Source organism: Clarias gariepinus, chromosome 4 (genome assembly GCF_024256425.1).
Source record: "Clarias gariepinus isolate MV-2021 ecotype Netherlands chromosome 4, CGAR_prim_01v2, whole genome shotgun sequence".
Classification (NCBI taxonomy): Eukaryota; Metazoa; Chordata; class Actinopteri; order Siluriformes; family Clariidae; genus Clarias; species Clarias gariepinus.
The window spans coordinates 25,517,969-25,537,113 of record NC_071103.1 but is presented as its reverse complement, the minus strand read 5'-3'; the positions used below and the strand labels follow the sequence as shown (position 1 = coordinate 25,537,113).

Here is a 19,145-nt window from a genome sequence, read left to right as displayed (position 1 = left end):
ACTATGTCAAAAATAATTCAAAGTTTGTGAGCTACTTCAAAGAGGCCATACCCATAATCAAATGAATTTCCTCTTTCCCTATGAGTTGTTGAGAAATCCTAGCACCGGTTCAGTGTGTTTAGTCGAGGGTGCGTGCCATTGGCTAATAAAGAGCAGGAGAGTTCTCTAACGAGCTCTGGCTCAGTGTTACTGAGGTTGCACTGTTTACAACAGAATTGCATTCATATAAACTAGCCTCGCATGACATGGGGTTATACAAATGTGTTTCTTTAGAACAAGGATGCTGAAAGTTGTCTCTGTATTATTCTTTTTCATTGATGTTGTTGTTTTGATCTTTCTGTATAATATAATTAGCAGACATATTTGTGGTAGTGGTGGTAGTTGTAGTAGTACCTAACATACTAGATAGTGCAAAACACAAAAGTTTTGCTCCTTGGCCTAGTAAGGGTCTCTTTGTCTGCCTAAACGGGTGTGACGGATTAAAGTTTTGTATTTGTATAATTCTATAGAAGTAACACCAAGTTTATATGCATCAATAGGGGGTGCTATAACCATAAGACGACATAACAATAAATCTTATTGTGTGATTTCCTTCAAAATTTGAAAATCAACAGCATTAATTAAATAATAGTGACAAAAAGAATTGGTATTTTGTAATGAACATGTAGAGTTTTGATTTATTTGTTTATCAGCTGTGACTCATTCGAACTCAACAGTCTCATCATTCCAGTCTATTACCCAAGTTCATACCCAGTGCTATGAAAGCAATCGCAAAAGTAAAAAAAAAAAAAAATAGTGTAGACAATAATAATAGTTTTTTGTAGTCTATATTATTTTTTTTTTTTCTGTAATGTATTAATTCTGGTCGAGGTCAAGGTATATTCACAGCCTACAATACTGAAACCAAAAAAAACTTTGTAGACAGAGTAAACATTAAGTCACAAACAATGACATTTGTAGGTGAGGTGTCAATAGTTATCATTTTTTACAGAGCTAAACAATAAAGCTGTTATATTAAAATCATCCCAAGTCACTGTAACCCATGAATGCTTCTGTGGATTTAAATGAATCATATCCAGAACTTCTGGTGTTACTTGCCAATCTATTTTCAACAGTCACCAGACAGGCTTACCACTGGCCCATCATCACAAAATTTCATGAAGTCTGTATTCCACATATACTAAACTCTTTGTGCATAGTCTACATTCCTATCCACCTCCAGGGAACTCATGTAAATTAGTGCCTTGAGTGGTCCAATAATATAGGCAGCCTAGGAAAGTGCACGGTTACCCCCTAAAATATAATTATTTTGAATTGCTGGTATGTTTTTTTATTATTAATTATTACAATTATGATTTATTTCTGTTAACTTTAGTTATATAACAAAGGTTTTCAATACATATACTGTAACAACACTTTTGTGTTTAGTAATGTTACTAAAGCTACAGTTAGTTATATGCCACGCAGTTATTATATGTTAGTCTTTGTAATTATTTTTGGCTACTTCCTGCACATGATTAATACTGTTACTTTGTAACTAATGTTAAACAATATTCATATTAAGTATTACTATTAATAATACAAAAGAAAAAAAACTAACAAAAAAACTCAGTGATTAGTCTAAGTTAAAAGCAACTAAGTTAAAAGTTACATTTAAATACTTCACTATATATTGTACTATAATATATGGCTCAACAGTATATTGACACCTGACCATCAAACCCATATGTGGGTCTTCTTCACACTTTTGTCAAAAACTATGAGGTTCAGCCCTGATCCAGCATGAGCATATCTCTGTGCCCAAACTAAACTCCATTAACCTGTTTTGCTGAGTTTGAATGAAGGAACTGAAGGAGGAGGACTGGACTGCATGGAGCCCTGACCTCAATCCCACTGAAGACTTTTGGGATAAACTAGAATGCCAGCTGCATACCAGGCTTCCTCATCTGACATTGGTGCCTGACCTCACTAATGCACTTGTGACTAAATGGGCACTAATCTCCACAGTGGAGTGGAAACCATTTTAGTGGAACACATTCCCAGAAGACTGCATAGCAAAATGGGTTGGAGGGTTGAAAAGTCTAGAATACAATGCTCAACAAACATATGTGATGATCAGGTATACATTAAAGTTTGTCTCTATATTAATTATATCTAAAGAGTATTCTCAAAGCATTTGTATATAAAGTAACAGGCAGTTTTGTCAAAACCTTGCCATAGTATTGAATACAGTATGATAGTCTACAATGCTAGTACATTTATCGTACATTCAGTACAATGATAGTACAATGTCTAGAACATGGTCAGAGGTCACTATATGAGTTTGACTATAATGTTTTTTTCCTTGCCACTTAAACAAAAATTTCAATTTAATTTAAACAGAATTGAATTCAGAACTATTAAACAAGTAACATTCAGTGTAGTGGGCGATGCAGCTGAGAAAGTAGTGTCAGGAAGTTACGCATCATATATTTACTATTTGTTCTCTCAAAACAGATTTTTTTGACATCTGTGGTAATCTGCACAGGAGCACAATGACTGGTTTAAACATTCGAGTGTTGAAAAACTAATCTTATTGTATTATAAAAAATCATAAAATTTTTCATTTTGGCTTCTGTTTTTTGAACACTGATCAAAGGCATTAAAAGGATGTCTTTCGGACATATCTTGCTCAGTGGGAAATGTCTGGAAGGTTTCTGCGGAAGAGTGAGCTGCCATTTTTAATGTGTCTATAATAAATCTTTTGTATGTCTCCTCTATGATAAAAGTCTGGCATTCAGATAGTGGATAAAAGCAAGATGTGAAATTCTAGCAGCTTTCACTCAAATATTCCTGTCATGCATGGCAGGATTATCTCATTTTTGTATTATAAATTTATTTATTGTGTCATATAAAATACCAAGGTGGGAATTATAAAATGTATCTTTATAGACTATCTGTTCCTGTTATAAGGTTTTAATAATACAGAATGTCCCAGTCTTTGGGATTGCTTAACACGTCAGTATAATTTTGGTCATCTCATCTCATCGTTTATACCACTTTATCCTGTATGCAAGATTGGGGGGCTGGAGCCTATCCCAGGAGATATAGGGCACGAGGTGGGGTACAGTACACCCTGGACAGGGGGGCAATCCATCACAGGACACACACACACACATACACACACACTCACACACTTATTTACACACAATGGCCAACTTGCACACTTATTTACACACAATGGCCCATTTGGGAATACCAATTAGCCTAATCTGCATGTCTTTGGACCGTGGAAGGAAACCAGAATTTCCAGCTAGGTTTGATTTCTGCATCTTTGTGCATAGAGTTTGCATGTTCTCTCCATGCTTGGTGGTTTTCACCACATACTCCGGTTTCCACATGCAGTCCAAACACATGAAGTCTGGGCTAATTGGCACTCCAAAATTGGCCATTGTGTGAATAAAGGTATAAGTATGTGTATGTGTGTGCCCTGTGATGGACTGGCATCCTGCCCCATGTCTGGCATAGGCTCCAGGCCCCCCGTAACACTGTATACAAAATTAAGAGGTATAGACGATAAATATGGATGAAAATTAAGTATTTATTTGGTAATATACAAGTACCTAGATCAAACCAAAGTGACATAGATAACGAGAAAAACTGTTAAACCAAACGCGAGAATATTGAGGTAAACAAACACATAATAAACTGGCAACGAGATAGCACGCTACACTTTCTTATAAGCCTAAAGAAATTAAAAAGGGACGTGGTGCATCTCACCGGTATCAACAAGGACGAATCATACACCTTCCACCTGTCGACTGCCCACTATAAAAGGGCCGTGACGGCACATACAGTACCGGTAAGTGAAGAATGTATACAGGAGACTTACTCATTTCTCTTCTCCCCGCAGACTCGGATTACCACGAAGGACCCTTACCATCGCCCTTTTTACAAAGCACCTAATCTCACTTCATTCACCTGCTGCACTCGTCATTCTGTGTCCGTAATTTCTTAAAAAATATATATATATTTTTTATTAATTCGAACTGTCCAGAGCTTTACATTGGTGGAGAACGCGGCCAGGAAATTCAGATCCAGAGGGCAAGCAGCCCACGTAACATTATCTCGGACACCTGCTGGAAACAAGATCAGATTTAATATATGGCAGGGGCGAGGATAATGGGCTGTGGAGAGACCTCCAGTGCCTGATTCTTCCGCTCTGTTTGTCCACTGGACTGGAGGTATAATCCTAAGGACAGGTTGCGAGTGGCCCCGATGAGCTTGCAGAAGGTATTTCAGAAGCGCGAGGTAAACTGAGGGCCCTGATCCAAGACAACATTAGTGGGAAGTCAGAAGACGTGGAGTATCAGCTGTTCCGCTGTCTCCTTGGTAGAGGGTAGTTTGGGAAGTTGGTCATGATGTAGGTGCTGCTGTCAGACGGGGGTAGGTCAGTGACAAAGTCAAGGGAAATGTGGGACCAGGGGCGGTGCGGCACAGGTAGGGGTCTAAAAAAGCTGACAAAGGGGTCGGTTGTCGTGCTTACTTTGGGTGCAGACATCACAAGCAGCCACAAACCTTGCTACATCCATCCCCAACGTGGGCCACCAGGACTGTTGTTTAATGAAGAAACGAGTGGAACCTGGGTGGAACCTGGGTGGCAAAATAGCCTGGATCCGTGGCCCAATTCCAGGACCTGCGAACGTAGGTTTAAGGACATGGCTCGGGTCTTGTTAAAGGCCTGTCTGATATCGTGGTATTCAGTGGGAACATTGGAGATGTCCGGGGTTTCATCGGGCGTGATGATGAACTTGTTGAACCCAGTTGATTTGGGGACAATGGAGTGCTAGCCAGGTATGTGTGTGTGATTTGTTGATGACAAAGAGACCAATCTCCTCAGAATGGTTTCTGAAATTCTTAAAGTTAACAGAGGGGTCCTCTGTGATGGGATCCTTAATGCCTTGACAGTAGAAGGACTGATCAAGTTCCGGTCAGAGTTGATGTCAATGAGTGCCTGAATTGGGTGGGCTCGACCGTCGACGGTTTACGGGAAGTAGGGGTGGTAAATGGAAAATAGTTCTGGGAGTCTGTCAGGAGGAGCGCTCCCAGTCTGACTAGAGGGCATCTACTTTTACTGGGCAGTCTTTAAGCATGTATCCTGAAGCTCCACAGTAAAAACAAGCCCCTTGTAGTCGGCATTGGCGTCTCTCCTCCTCGGGTTCCTGCCCAGTGGCATGGGCTCCTCTTGATCAATCTGCTTCAGAGGAGGAGACACATGGGCTATCCTGGGTTGTGGTGATCTGTCTTATTAGACCCACTAGAGGCAACTAGGGTACGGAACTTGATGTCATAGTCATAGGCAGAGCGGGATCCCTGACAAAGTCTCAATAACCTAGTTTCGGCCTTCCTGCTGACATGAGAACGGGCAAAAATCCATTTTATCTTCTTGAAGAAGTCCTTAAAGTTCTTGCAGCATGGGTTGTGAACGTTCCAGAGGGCCATGTTCTACTCCCTGGCTCTACCGATTAGTAACGTGATTACGTAAGACACCCAGGAACATTCTGATGAGAAGCTTATAGCTCGAAAATCAGTGACTGTTGAGAGAGGAATGACCTACAGGTTCCCGGGTCTTCTCAATAAGTGGGAGGGGCTGGTAGCCGTGGCTCTCGTAGGGTTTCGGAGCATGGGCCTGAGCTGTAGGTGTCTGGAGGCGCTGCACTTGGGTGGTGTTGTCGGCTCGGGTCTGTTTTCTGGCGATGAGTTCCTCCTGGTGCTTACCAAGGAGCGCACCTTGGCTCTCCAGTGCCTGTTTTATCCTGTCCAAGCCTGCTGAGTCCATAGTGATGGCCAGATTATTCTGTCAGGGACGAGGATCGTGTGTTGTAGAGATGAATCCAGGTTCAGGTGCAGACCGCAAGCTTCTTCAGATCACCTGTGGTGCAGCATCAGTGAGAGCAGAGGCGTTGGGGCAGAGCCGTGAGATCCGTAGCATTATAGCAGCGACGAGGCGTGAGGCTGAGCCATAGACGTGAAAGCGGAAGCGTTTGATCAGTGCCATGAAACCCATCTGCAATGTAACAGTGCAGAGACGTTTAACTGAGCCGTAATCGAGGAATCGAAAGCGAGTTCAAAAGCCCTGAAATCGGAGCAAAGCAATGAATCCAAATCATGCAACATGAAACAGGAACTCGAGAAACCAAAGTGAGATAGATAATGAGAAAAACTATTAAACGAAACGCGAGAATATTGAGGTGAAGAAACACATAATAAACTGGCAATGAGATAGCACGCTACACTTTCTTTTTTACAAGTCCGAAATATTATAAGTGTGGCAGCCTGAAATAGCCTTAAGAAGAAGAAGAAACTTACCTCCAATGCATTTTTAAAATGTTTAATCAAAGCCCATGTAACATTTAGGCTCAGTTTATTACTATTCCAAATGGCAAGTAAAAATCATTGTACTGAACAGAGGAAGAGAGAACTCTCAAAAGCTCTCATTTGGAGTATGTGATTTTGAAGATTATTGTGATGTTAATGTCATCACAGTTAAATTTGATGGCCCTTCAGTACCTACAGACACAGAGGATTATATAATTAAAAGATGACTGGATGTCCACAGTAAAACCAATATATTTTTCATTCATAAAGGTGGTCATTCAGGTGTTCATAAAGTTTGTTTTTTAGCATTATGCTGTCCAGCACTAACATACTGTAACAATCCAGTCATAAACAGAAAAAAAAATTGTATGTACAGTATAACTTTTATCTCCCCCCATACCTTAGCAACCTTGAACACATCTGGACAAACTTATTCACTTCAGGACACAAAACCTCGATTTTAGACATTCTTGATTTTTTTGAGGAATTCCTGAAAACTCACCATTACAACCATCTGGGTGAATTGGCTCATTTGCTCCAATTTGCAGAATGTCAACAAAAGTATTACAGCATTCCTCCAAAGGCCTTACCCTGCTCGAAGTTCATCCTGGATTATTTATCTAATTTATTTTCTTTAAATTGCACACAGGACTGCAGCTTCTGTAGAGGGACAATATTTTAGAAATACCCAGGGCATTTGGTTCTCAGAGAAGTTTAAAACATATAGCAGGTGGTACTGTTATAACCTGTGATGTGCAGGTATGTTTCGTCTGATTGTGTGTGTCTCTGTGTGTGTGTGTGTGTGTGTGTGTGTAGCAGGATGAGCTGTCTCAGCATATTGATTATATTTATGTGGGCACTTTATTTACAACCGGTTATATTGCTATACTCCTGGTTGGAGGACTTCCGGGTTACCTGGTTCATGTCGGAGATTATTGCAGGCGCTAGCCAACCCGTTTTGTCGGTGGGCTGTTATAAAGGTAGCGGAAGAGCCTTTCATGTAGCGCGCCCGCCTCCTTTTGGTTGTGTACCTGACTTCCGGTCTTGCCACAGGTAGGAATGCTCCTCGCAGTCGCTTAGCTATGCTTTCGGGCAGTGGTACTTACTTAAATGTTTTCCTTAGGTTTCCTCTGGACTCATTAACCGTGAGGTATTTCCCTATCAGCTCTGTAGAGTGTGCGCGCTGTTTTATGGTGCGTCTGACTTTCGCTTTCATATAAGGTATGAATGCTTCTTGCGATCTCTCTTTTATGCTTCGGGACGGAGGCACTTATTTAGATCTGTTTGTAGATTCATTTTGGCTTCTTCTACAGTGATGTCCTTTTCTGTGGACTCTCCTGTGTGTAGTGTGCGCATCGTTTCGTTGCGCGTCTGATTTCCGCTTCCGTTTCAGGTATGAGTACTTTTCCTCATTTATTATTTATATTTTGAGAAATGGGTTTTCATTGAAATGAAACTTTTAGGTTTCTCCTGACTCTTCTGTAGTGAAATCTCTGCCTATTGACTGTTTGTTGTGTAGAGCTCATGCCTTTCGCTGCACGCCCAACTTTCCGTTTTTTTCGTTTTAGTTTTTACCTAGACGGTTGGGTTCTTTTGTTTACAACATTGCCTGACTGGAGTCGGTAAGTGGCTCGTTTCCTGTACTTCCTGGTTGTACTGGGATGGCTAGGGGTTGGTCATTCAGCATCCGGGAACAGGTATGTACGTTTTATTAGTACATCTTATTGTTCTCCGTGGTAGGTGCATGTTCAATCTGTTTTATTTCAATTAGGAACTATAGGTTGGAGTGGGTGCTGTGGACGGGTGCATGAACGCTGCTGCTTTGCTTTGCTTTCTTTTTTTTGTTTTGCTCTTTGCTTTGCTTTCTGTTTCTGCTTTGTTTGCTTTGCTTTTTGCTTTGCTTGTTGCTTGCCTTTTTGCTTTCTTTCTTTTTTTTTGCTTTCTTTTTTTTGTTTTGCGTTGCCTGAATGCTGCTTCGCATGACCGCTGCTTTTGCCTGAATTATTTATTTTTGGTTCATTTTGTTTGCTTTACTGTTACTGGATAAATATACACTATATACTTGCTTCACTGTTGTGTTGCATGATTGTTGCTTTATTGACGGGCTGCTTGGCTATTTTACGGCGGTGTATGCATTTTGTTGAGTTATTTTTAAATTATAAATTGTCTCTTTTTGGTTTTCCTCTTTTCTGTTTTTAACTACATGTTCCGATTTTGTAGAGTTGTGAGTTGAAGGTGGTGGCAGTGTGACGCGTTGGGGTTTGTTTCCCCTCTTCGTGTGCATGTTGGTCACTCCTCTGTGTCGATTGTCACAGTGAATTGTGTGTGGGTGTGATTCACGTGTGTTTGGGGTGATTCTGGCCTGGACTTTCATCCCTTCTTTGTCGTTTATAGTCTGCCATCCACTGGTAAGCTCCAGCTCTAGCTTGATAGAACATTTTAACTCTTACCTTTCTTAGCTTTGCATATCCCTGATGTTGCTAAATTAAAACTAGTTTTATTATTGTTGTACCTAACTGTTGAACTGTGGAATTGTATATGATTGTGAGAAAATAAACATTTATGTACGAAAACCACGCTCTTTGCATTTTCAGTGAACGTACCTGGGTGCCTTAGTTAATTAAATAATTAGGGTTGTTTATTTCCTTGGGTGCAATTCCCAAGGTGGCGTAATTGGCTACAGTAATTAACAGTAGGGGAGTGGCGGAAGGTGAGATAGCGCCCCCTAGCGCTCGCCACAATCTGGCGTAATCGGCAGGATCACTGTTTTAAGCAAAGGCGTGGTTCGTCATATTTGTTTTTTTTCTCCTGTCTTGTACTTGGTAAGTTTTCTGTTTTTCTTTTAAAGCGTATTCTATTGTAAGGCAAAGCAGCAGTGTTCTGTAGGGGACCTCTACTTAGTGGGGTGAGATTTTCTCTCTTGTGAGTGGTCTTAGTGCCTTAAAAATTTCGATTGGATTCCAGCCATGGAGGACGAATTGCAGGAGCTGAGAAGTTTGGTTGCCCAGTTGAGAGCTGACAATGAACAGCTCCGCCAGGAACGAGCTTCTGCCACTCCAGAAGCCAATGTTGTGCCTTCTACTTCGCACGCCCATCCTTTAACAGGTAATGCCTCTTCACTTCCTAGTGTTCCTGTGACCGAGCGCTTAGTTTTTGTACCTCGGGATAGGCGGTGTCCCATGTTTAGGGGGAAAGGCGGTGTTGGGTTGGATGAATGGCTTGAGGAGGTACGAGCTTGTATGAGATCTCGGCATTTGTCTGTTAGAGATCAAGCATATTTCCTGTTCGATCACTTGGAGGGAGAAGCTCGCGATGAGAAAGTATCGTTCCACTGTTGATAGAGAGGACCCGGAGAAGGTTATTTCAATACTGCAAGAGCTGTATGGGTGTTCTCAGTCTTATGTAGCGTTGCAGGAGGCCTTCTTTTCTAGGCGCCAGTTAGAGGGAGAGACTTTACAGGAGTTTTCATTAGCCTTAATGAGCCTTATGGAGAGGGTAAAACAGTGTGCCCCGACTGCTATGTCCAATGCAGATGTTCTGCTGAGGGATCAATTTGTGGAGCATGTTCTTGATGGTGCTTTGCGTCGTGAGTTGAAGCAGATGGTGCGTAGACAGCCAAGTGCTACTTTATTGGAGGTTAGAGGTGAAGCAATTCGGTGGGAACAGGAGGGTCTTCCTAGTGGGGCGAGAGGTCGTAGCCATTCTGTTCCATCAGCATTAGGTTTTCAGTATGGGATTCAGAATAGACCTAGTAATGGGGGCCATGCCCCTTCTGCGGAGATGGTTGAGCTGAAAGAGTTGTTGAAAGGCCAGCAGGAGCAATTAAAGAGTCAGCAAGAGCAGCTGCAGCAGCTAGCTCATAGCCTTTCCCGGCTACAGCCTTATCAGCGTAGCCGTTCTCCTCGTAGAGGTCTGGTGTGCAGGCGTTGTCAACAACCTGGCCACTTTGCACGAGAGTGCGATGGGGTGCGTGCCCCCCCTCGGTCTTACTCGTCCCATGTTCCTACCGCGTCTGACAGGCAGTCCCGTTCGGCGTCGGAAAACTAGCACCCACCGCACTGCAGAGCCACAGTTCGGAGGGGTTTTCTACTGGCTCACGGGCAGCCCCTAGCAGTTTAGGCGGTACTTTAGCCTTGGTGTCATCCTGTCCACACCTTGATATAATCTTGGGTGGGGTAAAAGTATCCTGTTTGCTAGACACAGGTTCGATGGTGTCCACCATTACCGAGAGTTTCTTTTTTAAAAATATCCAGCCTTGGGGTCAGACGCGTCTTCAGTCGTGTCATTGGCTGCAGCTTAGGGCTGCTAACGGGTTAGCCATTCCCTATATTGGTTATCTGGAGTTGGATGCAGAGCTGTGTGGTAAGGTAATGCAGCAGTGTGGAGTGTTGGTAGTTAAGGATCCTCCTGGTGGTAGCCAGCCTCAAGTGCCCGGTGTTTTGGGGATGAACATCATCCGTCGGTGCTATAAAGAGCTTTTTGGGGAGCATGGTATGGCTTTGTTTAACTTGCCCTCCGTTTCAGAGGCTTCAGTATCTGTCGTACAGGCACTGCAGCAGTGTCATGAGTCCAGTGCTTCGTCTACTTCTGAGCTTTCTGGTCGGGTAAGGGTTCAGGGTAGTAGGACTTGTCGGATCCCCGCTGGGGTTATGAAGTTGGTAGCAGCTACCTGCTCCGACCAGTATTCTGGTCATACTGTGCTCTTTGAGCCACCGGATTCCGGTTTGCCGGCTGGACTTTTGGCATCTCCTGCTATAGTGCAGGTGACAAGAGGAATAGTTTATGTACCTGTTGTTAATGTGAGTTCTACCGAGGTGGTGTTGTATCCCCGTGTATTGGTAGGTACACTCCATCCCGTTCATGTTGTTAGCTTACCTGCTGGTATTACAGAAGTTCCAGCCTGTACGGTGACTGTGAATTCACAATCTGCTGTTCCGACGGTCTGGAACCAGATAGAGGCTTTAGATTTGTCCCTGTTGCCCACAGTAGCTCAGAAACAAGTGAGAGCTCTTCTTTTTAAGTATAGCTCTGTTTTCTCTGGTCATGAGATGGACCTTGGCTGTACCACTCTCATAGCACATGACATCCCACTTTTGGATGACGTTCCTGTTAAGCAGCGTTATAGGCGTATTCCTCCATCGGAATACGAGATAGTGAAGGAACATATAAATAAGTTGTTAGCGGCACAGGTCATTCGTGAGAGCAGTAGCCCCTATGCCTCTCCGATAGTCCTTGCTCGGAAAAAGGACGGTACTTTGCGGATGTGTGTTGATTATCGTCAGTTAAACGCCAAGACAAGGAAAGACGCATTTCCTTTGCCCCGTATTGAGGAGTCCTTGGATGCCATGACTGGAGCGTGTTGGTTTTCCACCATGGATTTGGCTAGTGGGTACAACCAGGTCCCAGTCACTGAAGGAGATCGCTCCAAGACTGCTTTTTGTACGCCATTTGGATTGTTTGAATGGAATCGAATGCCTTTTGGCCTCTGTAATGCTCCCAGTACCTTTCAGAGATTAATGCAGCGGATATTTGGTGACCAGCAGTGTCAGTCTTTGTTGCTGTATCTTGATGACATCATTGTATTTTCTTCCACTGTAGAACAGCACCTGCAGAGACTTGAGGTGGTGCTGGGTCGGCTGCAACATGAGGGCCTGAAGGTAAAACTTTCCAAATGTGCGTTTTTCCAACGGGCAGTGCAGTACTTGGGCCACGTGATCTCTGACCAGGGTGTATCCACTGATCCAGGTAAAATCCAGGTGGTAGCTGACTGGCGACCTCCTTCAACCGTCTCAGAGCTGCGATCCTTACTTGGGTTTGCTAGCTATTATAGACGTTTTATAGACGGTTTCGCAAAGTTGGCAGCTCCTTTACATAGGCTGGTGGCAGACTCGGGTGGTGCTGGATCGAAAAATAGGAGGAGGTCCTGTGCTATTGGGGCGTGGACAGAGGAGTGCAATGCCAGTTTTGAGGCATTAAAGAGCAAGCTTACCACTGCACCTGTATTAGCATATGCTGACTTTTCATTACCGTTTGTGTTAGAAGTCGATGCGAGTCATTCTGGCCTGGGAGCTGTTCTTTCCCAGGAGCAAGGGGGAAAGTTAAGGCCAATAGCTTATGCTAGTCGGGGTCTTAAGCCCAATGAACGTAATATGAAAAATTACAGTTCTATGAAGTTGGAGTTTTTAGCATTAAAATGGGCTATGACAGAGAAATTTAGGGACTACCTCCTTGGTCAACGGTGCCTGGTCTATACCGATAATAATCCCTTGAGTCATTTGAATTCGGCTAAGCTTGGGGCTACTGAGCAACGTTGGGCAGCTCAGCTTGCCTCGTTTAATTTTGAGATTCGGTATCGTTCAGGTAGGAGCAACCGCAATGCAGATGCCCTGTCACGGCAACTTCACTCAGGTTCAGCAGTGGAGGCTATGGCTCCTGGTACGCCACTTCCGGTGTCTTTTCAGCATGCTCCACCGCCGGAGGTGTCCACGGCCTCTCAAGCTGTTGTGAAAGCGCTGCCTTGTCAGACAGCTGATTTGCGGGCCCTCCAGGAGGCTGATCCAGTGCTCCAAGACGTCCTTGTGTTCTGGAGACGGAATCAGCGGCCTAATATGGAGGAGCTTAAGCGGTTACCGCAGCCTGCCCTGGTACTTTTACGACAGTGGAGAAGGTAGAGAAAGCTTGGTAGAGAAAGGTGGTATCGTTTATCGGCAGGTCTTTCTTCCCAGTGGGGGCGAATCTGTTGACCAGCTGCTGTTGCCACAGGTGTTAAAGCAGGAGGTTCTGACCGGGTTGCATCAGGAGCATGGTCATCAGGGTGTTGAGCGAACGTTGGCACTCCTACGACAGCGGTGCTACTGGCCCGGTATGTCTGTAGAGGTAGCTGAGTGGTGTAAGGCATGTGAGCGTTGCCAAGTGTCCAAAGACTGTCATCCCACCGTTCATAGTTTTATGGGACACCTTTTGGCATCACAGCCTAATGAAATTCTGGCTATTGATTTTACTGTGTTGGAGCCAAATCGGAATGGGCTAGAAAATGTCCTCGTTATGACTGACGTTTTCAGTAAATATACCTTAGCTATTCCAACTCGTGACCAACGTGCCACTACCGTTGCTCAGGTGCTAGTAGTGGAGTGGTTTAGTAAGTTTGGTGTCCCTGCACGAATTCATTCTGATCAGGGCCGCAATTTTGAGAGTCTCCTCATTCAGCAGCTTTGTGGGATTTACGGGATTCAGAAGTCCCGCACCACGCCACATCATCCAGCTGGTAACGGCCAATGTGAGCGTTTTAATCGGACCCTTCACAATTTGTTGCGTGCCTTACCAGTATCTAGGAAGAGAGACTGGGCTTCTTGTTTGCCTCAAGTCTTGTTTTGTTATAATACCACACCCAATCAGTCTACCGGTGAGTCTCCATTTTATTTAATGTTTGGTCGAGAGGCTCGGTTGCCAGTGGATTTCTTGTTGGGGAGAGTTCAGGAGCCAGTTGCGGGCCCTGTTCATGAATGGATTCTGGAGCACCAGACTCGCTTGCGAACGGCATTTGAGGGGGCCCAGGAACAGTTGAGGCTTGCTGCAGCTCGCAGGAAGCAACATCATGATCAGCAGGTGCAAGGTGAGCCATTGAGGGAGGGTCAGTTGGTGTACATACGTGATTTTAGTGCACGGGGGCGTCACAAAATCCAAGACCTGTGGAGCTCGGTGGTTCATCAGGTTTTGAGAGCACCTAAAGAAGGAGGGTCAGTTTATACAATTGTACCGGTTGGAGAGGTTGGCAGGTCAAGGCAGGTACACCGCTCTTTGTTAAAATTGGCGGTCAGTCAGAATGCTCCTCGTCCTGCTTCTCCTGATGACACGGTATGTGATCCTGTCTTGCCTCATGCTCCATTTTTGGAGAATGAGTCTGAGTCTGACTGTGAGGACGATCTTTTGATTTTGGCTCAGGAGCCACCTCCAAGTTCTTGTCCTTCGTCGGTTACCTGCCCAGACACAGGGGTTCCAGCCACCCTTCGGCCGTCAGCTTTAGAGTCAAGTCGGCCCTGTGGTGTGTCGCATCCTGTCGTAACCGTACCCGTGGTGACAGATCTACCATCTGTAGTCCCGGCGGTTTCGGTTTTGGATGACCAAGATAGTGGTAGGGTCAGGGTGCGTAGGACAGCACGAACCACAGCCGGGCAGCACACCAATGTCCATCACTTACCCAGACCGGTGGGGGTAGTTGCCCAAGGTGACCTGGGTTCAGTGTGTAGTGCAGCTTCTGCTGTATTTAGGCCCTGGGATTAGTGGGAATGTGCATCGTCGGGTCGACGATTTAAAAGTGGGGGGTAGATTGTAGCAGGATGAGCTGTCTCAGCATATTGATTATATTTATGTGGGCACTTTATTTACAACCGGTTATATTGCTATACTCCTGGTTGGAGGACTTCCGGGTTACCTGGTTCATGTCGGAGATTATTGCAGGCGCTAGCCAATCCGTTTTGTCGGTGGGCTGTTATAAAGGTAGCGGAAGAGCCTTTCATGTAGCGCGCCCGCCTCGTTTTGGTTGTGTACCTGACTTCCGGTCTTGCCACAGGTAGGAATGCTCCTCGCAGTCGCTTAGCTATGCTTTCGGGCAGTGGTACTTACTTAAATGTTTTCCTTAGGTTTCCTCTGGACTCATTAACCGTGAGGTATTTCCCTATCAGCTCTGTAGAGTGTGCGCGCTGTTTTATGGTGCGTCTGACTTTCGCTTTCATATAAGGTATGAATGCTTCTTGCGATCTCTCTTTTATGCTTCGGGACGGAGGCACTTATTTAGATCTGTTTGTAGATTCATTTTGGCTTCTTCTACAGTGATGTCCTTTTCTGTGGACTCTCCTGTGTGTAGTGTGCGCATCGTTTCGTTGCGCGTCTGATTTCCGCTTCCGTTTCAGGAGTACTTTTCCTCATTTATTATTTATATTTTGGGGAATGGGTTTTCATTGAAATGAAACATTTAGGTTTCTCCTGACTCTTCTGTAGTGAAATCTCTGCCTATTGACTGTCTGTTGTGTAGAGCTCATGCCTTTCGCTGCACGCCCAACTTTCCGTTTTTTCGTTTTAGTTTTTACCTAGACGGTTGGGTTCTTTTGTTTACAACATTGCCTGACTGAAGTCGGTAAGTGGCTCGTTTCCTGTACTTCCTGGTTGTACTGGGATGGCTAGGGGTTGGTCATTCAGCATCCGGGAACAGGTATGTACGTTTTATTAGTACATCTTATTGTTCTCCGTGGTAGGTGCATGTTCAATCTGTTTTATTTTAATTAGGAACTATAGGTTGGAGTGGGTGCTGTGGACGGGTGCATGAACGCTGCTGCTTTGCTTTGCTTTCTTTTTTTTGTTTTGCTCTTTGCTTTGCTTTCTGTTTCTGCTTTGTTTGCTTTGCTTGTTGCTTGCCTTTTTGCTTTTTTTTTTTTTTTTGCTTTCTTTTTTTTTGTTTTGCTTTGCCTGTTTTGCCTTGCCTGAATGCTGCTTCGCATGACCGCTGCTTTTGCCTGAATTATTTATTTTTGGTCCATTTTGTTTGCTTTACTGTTACTGGATAAATATACACTATATACTTGCTTCACTGTTGTGTTGCATGATTGCTGCTTCATTGACGGGCTGCTTGGCTATTTTACGGCGGTGTATGCATTTTGTTGAGTTATTTTTAAATTATAAATTGTCTCTTTTTGGTTTTCCTCTTTTCTCTGTTTTTAACTACATGTTCCGATTTTGTAGAGTTGTGAGTTGAAGGTGGTGGCAGTGTGACGCGTTGGGGTTTGTTTCCCCTCTTCGTGTGCGTGTTGGTCACTCCTCTGTGTCGATTGTCACAGTGAATTGTGTGTGGGTGTGATTCACGTGTGTTTGGGGTGATTCTGGCCTGGACTTTCATCCCTTCTTTGTCGTTTATAGTCTGCCATCCACTGGTAAGCTCCAGCTCTAGCTTGATAGTACATTTTAACTCTTACCTTTCTTAGCTTTGCATATCCCTGATGTTGCTAAATTAAAACTAGTTTTATTATTGTTGTACCTAACTGTTGAACTGTGGAATTGTATATGATTGTGAGAGAATAAACATTTATGTACGAAAACCACGCTCTTTGCATTTTCAGTGAACGTACCTGGGTGCCTTAGTTAATTAAATAATTAGGGTAGTTTATTTCCTTGGGTGCAATTCCCAAGGTGGCGTAATTGGCTACAGTAATTAACAGTAGGGGAGTGGCGGAAGGTGAGATAGCGCCCCCTAGCGCTCGCCACATGTGTGTGTGTGTGTGTGTGTGTGTGTGTAGTTTTCTCTGTCCAGGCCTTCCTGCTCTGTTTTGGCTGCCAAACCTGTGTTGCCGCTTCCACACAAAGTTGACGTCATCATTATTGAGCGACCACATATGAGTTATGAAGGAAGCCAGTATAAGCAGCTTTGATGCTTACTTGCTTGTGTTTGTTGCAATGATTTTCAATTTTTTTTATGTTTTCTGGCTGACTTTGGGTTTTGTGAATTGTGTTTGTGTTAGACTTCAACTTTGCTCTGTCTTTTTGCTACTTAATCTCTTGAAATTGTAAAATTGTTAATACTTTTGAAAATATTGAATTGTATATAATTACTAGTAGTAGTGGTCAGGCTGTTTTTTTTTATTATTTATTTATTTTTTTAGGGAATTTATATTCTTCAAAACCCAGCATAAAGTCATCCCCTGGTGTTTCGTTTATTTGTTTGTGTTTGTTTCCTTCTCAAATTAAAGTGTTCACATGTGTACTGTATATATCATGTGTATATGCAATATACCACTGTGAGTTTGAATCCTGTTTCTGTTTTTTACACCTGATCCATAACTCACAATGTGGTCTAATACTAGACAGACTCATAAAAGAATTGAGGGCTGGTCCAGGATAAATAAATATTAATATTTGATAGGTGTTGTTCAGCAGGTTTGAGTGTTTGCTTCACTTTCAGCTATGGCTGCTTTCAACCTTAATTTTTTTTTTACTCATTGCCTATTTAAGATTTTAAGAGACACTGGTGGTACTCATTTTTCTGTTCTTGAAAGTGTGCTACCCTTTTACGTAGGCAACTAACCCAAGGCGTTGAAAGAGTTGTACTTTGTGTGCCACTACACAATGAGTATTTGAAAACTGGGGAGTTTTCAGGTTCTGTCAAAGTGGCTGTTTATTTAGCTCTACCAATCAGCTTTTATACAGCTTTTAAACTGTAAATGATATTGCTCCTCATTCCTCTTTCTGAAGTTGTGTCTGATCCCATGAATAACAGTCTGGATGTGGCTGCTCAGTATTCCACTGTGATTCTGCTTGTGTATAAACATGTGTCCACCAAAATGTTAGGTGATGTGATAGATTTGTCTAAATCCTCCTGTGTCAAAACCATTGATGGACAAAGTCCATAAGCATGTTTCCAATGTGCCACATAAAGAAGTCACCAGTTTTAGTTCTGCCTTAGATGATGAGCCGCACATAACTTGCAGAAAGTTAGTGGCTCTTCAAAGCACACTGTTTTGACTCTGTAGTGGAGATTTTGTAGTGAAGACTACTGTACTCTGATTTAGTGAATCACCAAATCACATATTTTATGGAAAAATTGTTTTAATGAATAAATGGTCTTCTCCCAATTCCAATAACTGGTTGCTGGAAGCATTTCACGGTGTTGTCCTTTGTTTCATAAGAAACCTTAAACCTTAGCCTATGATTTTTGCACATGCAGAGGTTCTTAAAGAGTACTTTTTTTGTTTCTCCCAGCATGAAACTGTCATGCACACTCAATCGGCGACCGGCACTAGGACCCGGAAGTAAAGCGGTCGCAAATCAGGAAGTATAAGAGGAGTAAACAAACCACGATTCAGCGCTCAGTCATTGAGTTCAGCCCATGTCGGTTCTGGTTGTCCATCATCGGTTCGTGAGTACTCACTTTATTTGGGTTTCGCTTTCTGATCTTGAGTGTGTGTTTATAGGACGCGGGTTAAATTTGTGTTTTTCCCTTGCTCCCCTTCTGTGAGAGTCCTTAGACTAACAAGCGTGGTTATCCTACCTACTCGCTCTCTTCCGCGTTTGGGTTCACCATCCACGCTACATTGGGCTAATCGCTAAAGCTAAGTCTTCTGGTCGCCTAGGTTAGTTCATCCTGACAGAATGACTGAGCCCAAAGCGGTGAACCCAGCGGACTACGCGCATCTCTGCGACGTGGTTGACCAGCATGCCGAGCTAATCAATAAGCTAACCGGGGATATCGCTACTCTGCGCCAGAGCGTCCAAGATGTCGCGGCCTTGCGCCGCGAGGTCGCGGAGCTCAGGCGGGAGAACGCGGATCTCCGGGCGGCTGTTGACAGCGCGGCGAGCCGGCCTCCCGTCGCGGCGGTCGCGGCTCCGCATCACCCCGCCCCCCCCCCTTCTACTGATGTCTTTCTTGCTTTACCAGAAAAATGGAATGGCACGGACGGGAAATGTAGTGTGTTCTTAACAGCGCTCGATCTGGTGTTTGAGTTTAATTCCACCAAATACTCCACCGATCGGCTACGCATTGCTCTTCTCGTTTCGTTGCTAACTGGGCAGGCAGCAGAGTGGGCCACGGCAGTGATTAAATCAGACTCAGACACCGCCCATTCTTATAATGAATTCACACGCCAGCTTCGACTCACCTTCGAACACCCTGCGGGCGAGGTGGAGACCGACACCAAGCTCTATCACCTGCGGCAGGGTGGATTGTCCGTGAGCCGCTACACCGCTGAATTCAGAACCCTCGCCGTGCAGACATCTTGGGGAGACGCCGCGCTCCGGACATCCTA

General features: G+C 44.0%; 1 long non-coding RNA gene across 1 annotated transcript; it reads left to right on the top strand.

Annotated features, from left to right (window-relative positions):
- The first annotated feature begins 15,319 nt into the window (after window positions 1-15,319).
- LOC128520864 (uncharacterized) lies at window positions 15,320-16,445 on the top strand. Its single transcript, XR_008357962.1, has 2 exons — window positions 15,320-15,565; window positions 16,093-16,445. It is a non-coding gene; the product is annotated as an uncharacterized LOC128520864 (long non-coding RNA).
- The last annotated feature ends 2,700 nt before the right edge of the window (window positions 16,446-19,145 follow it).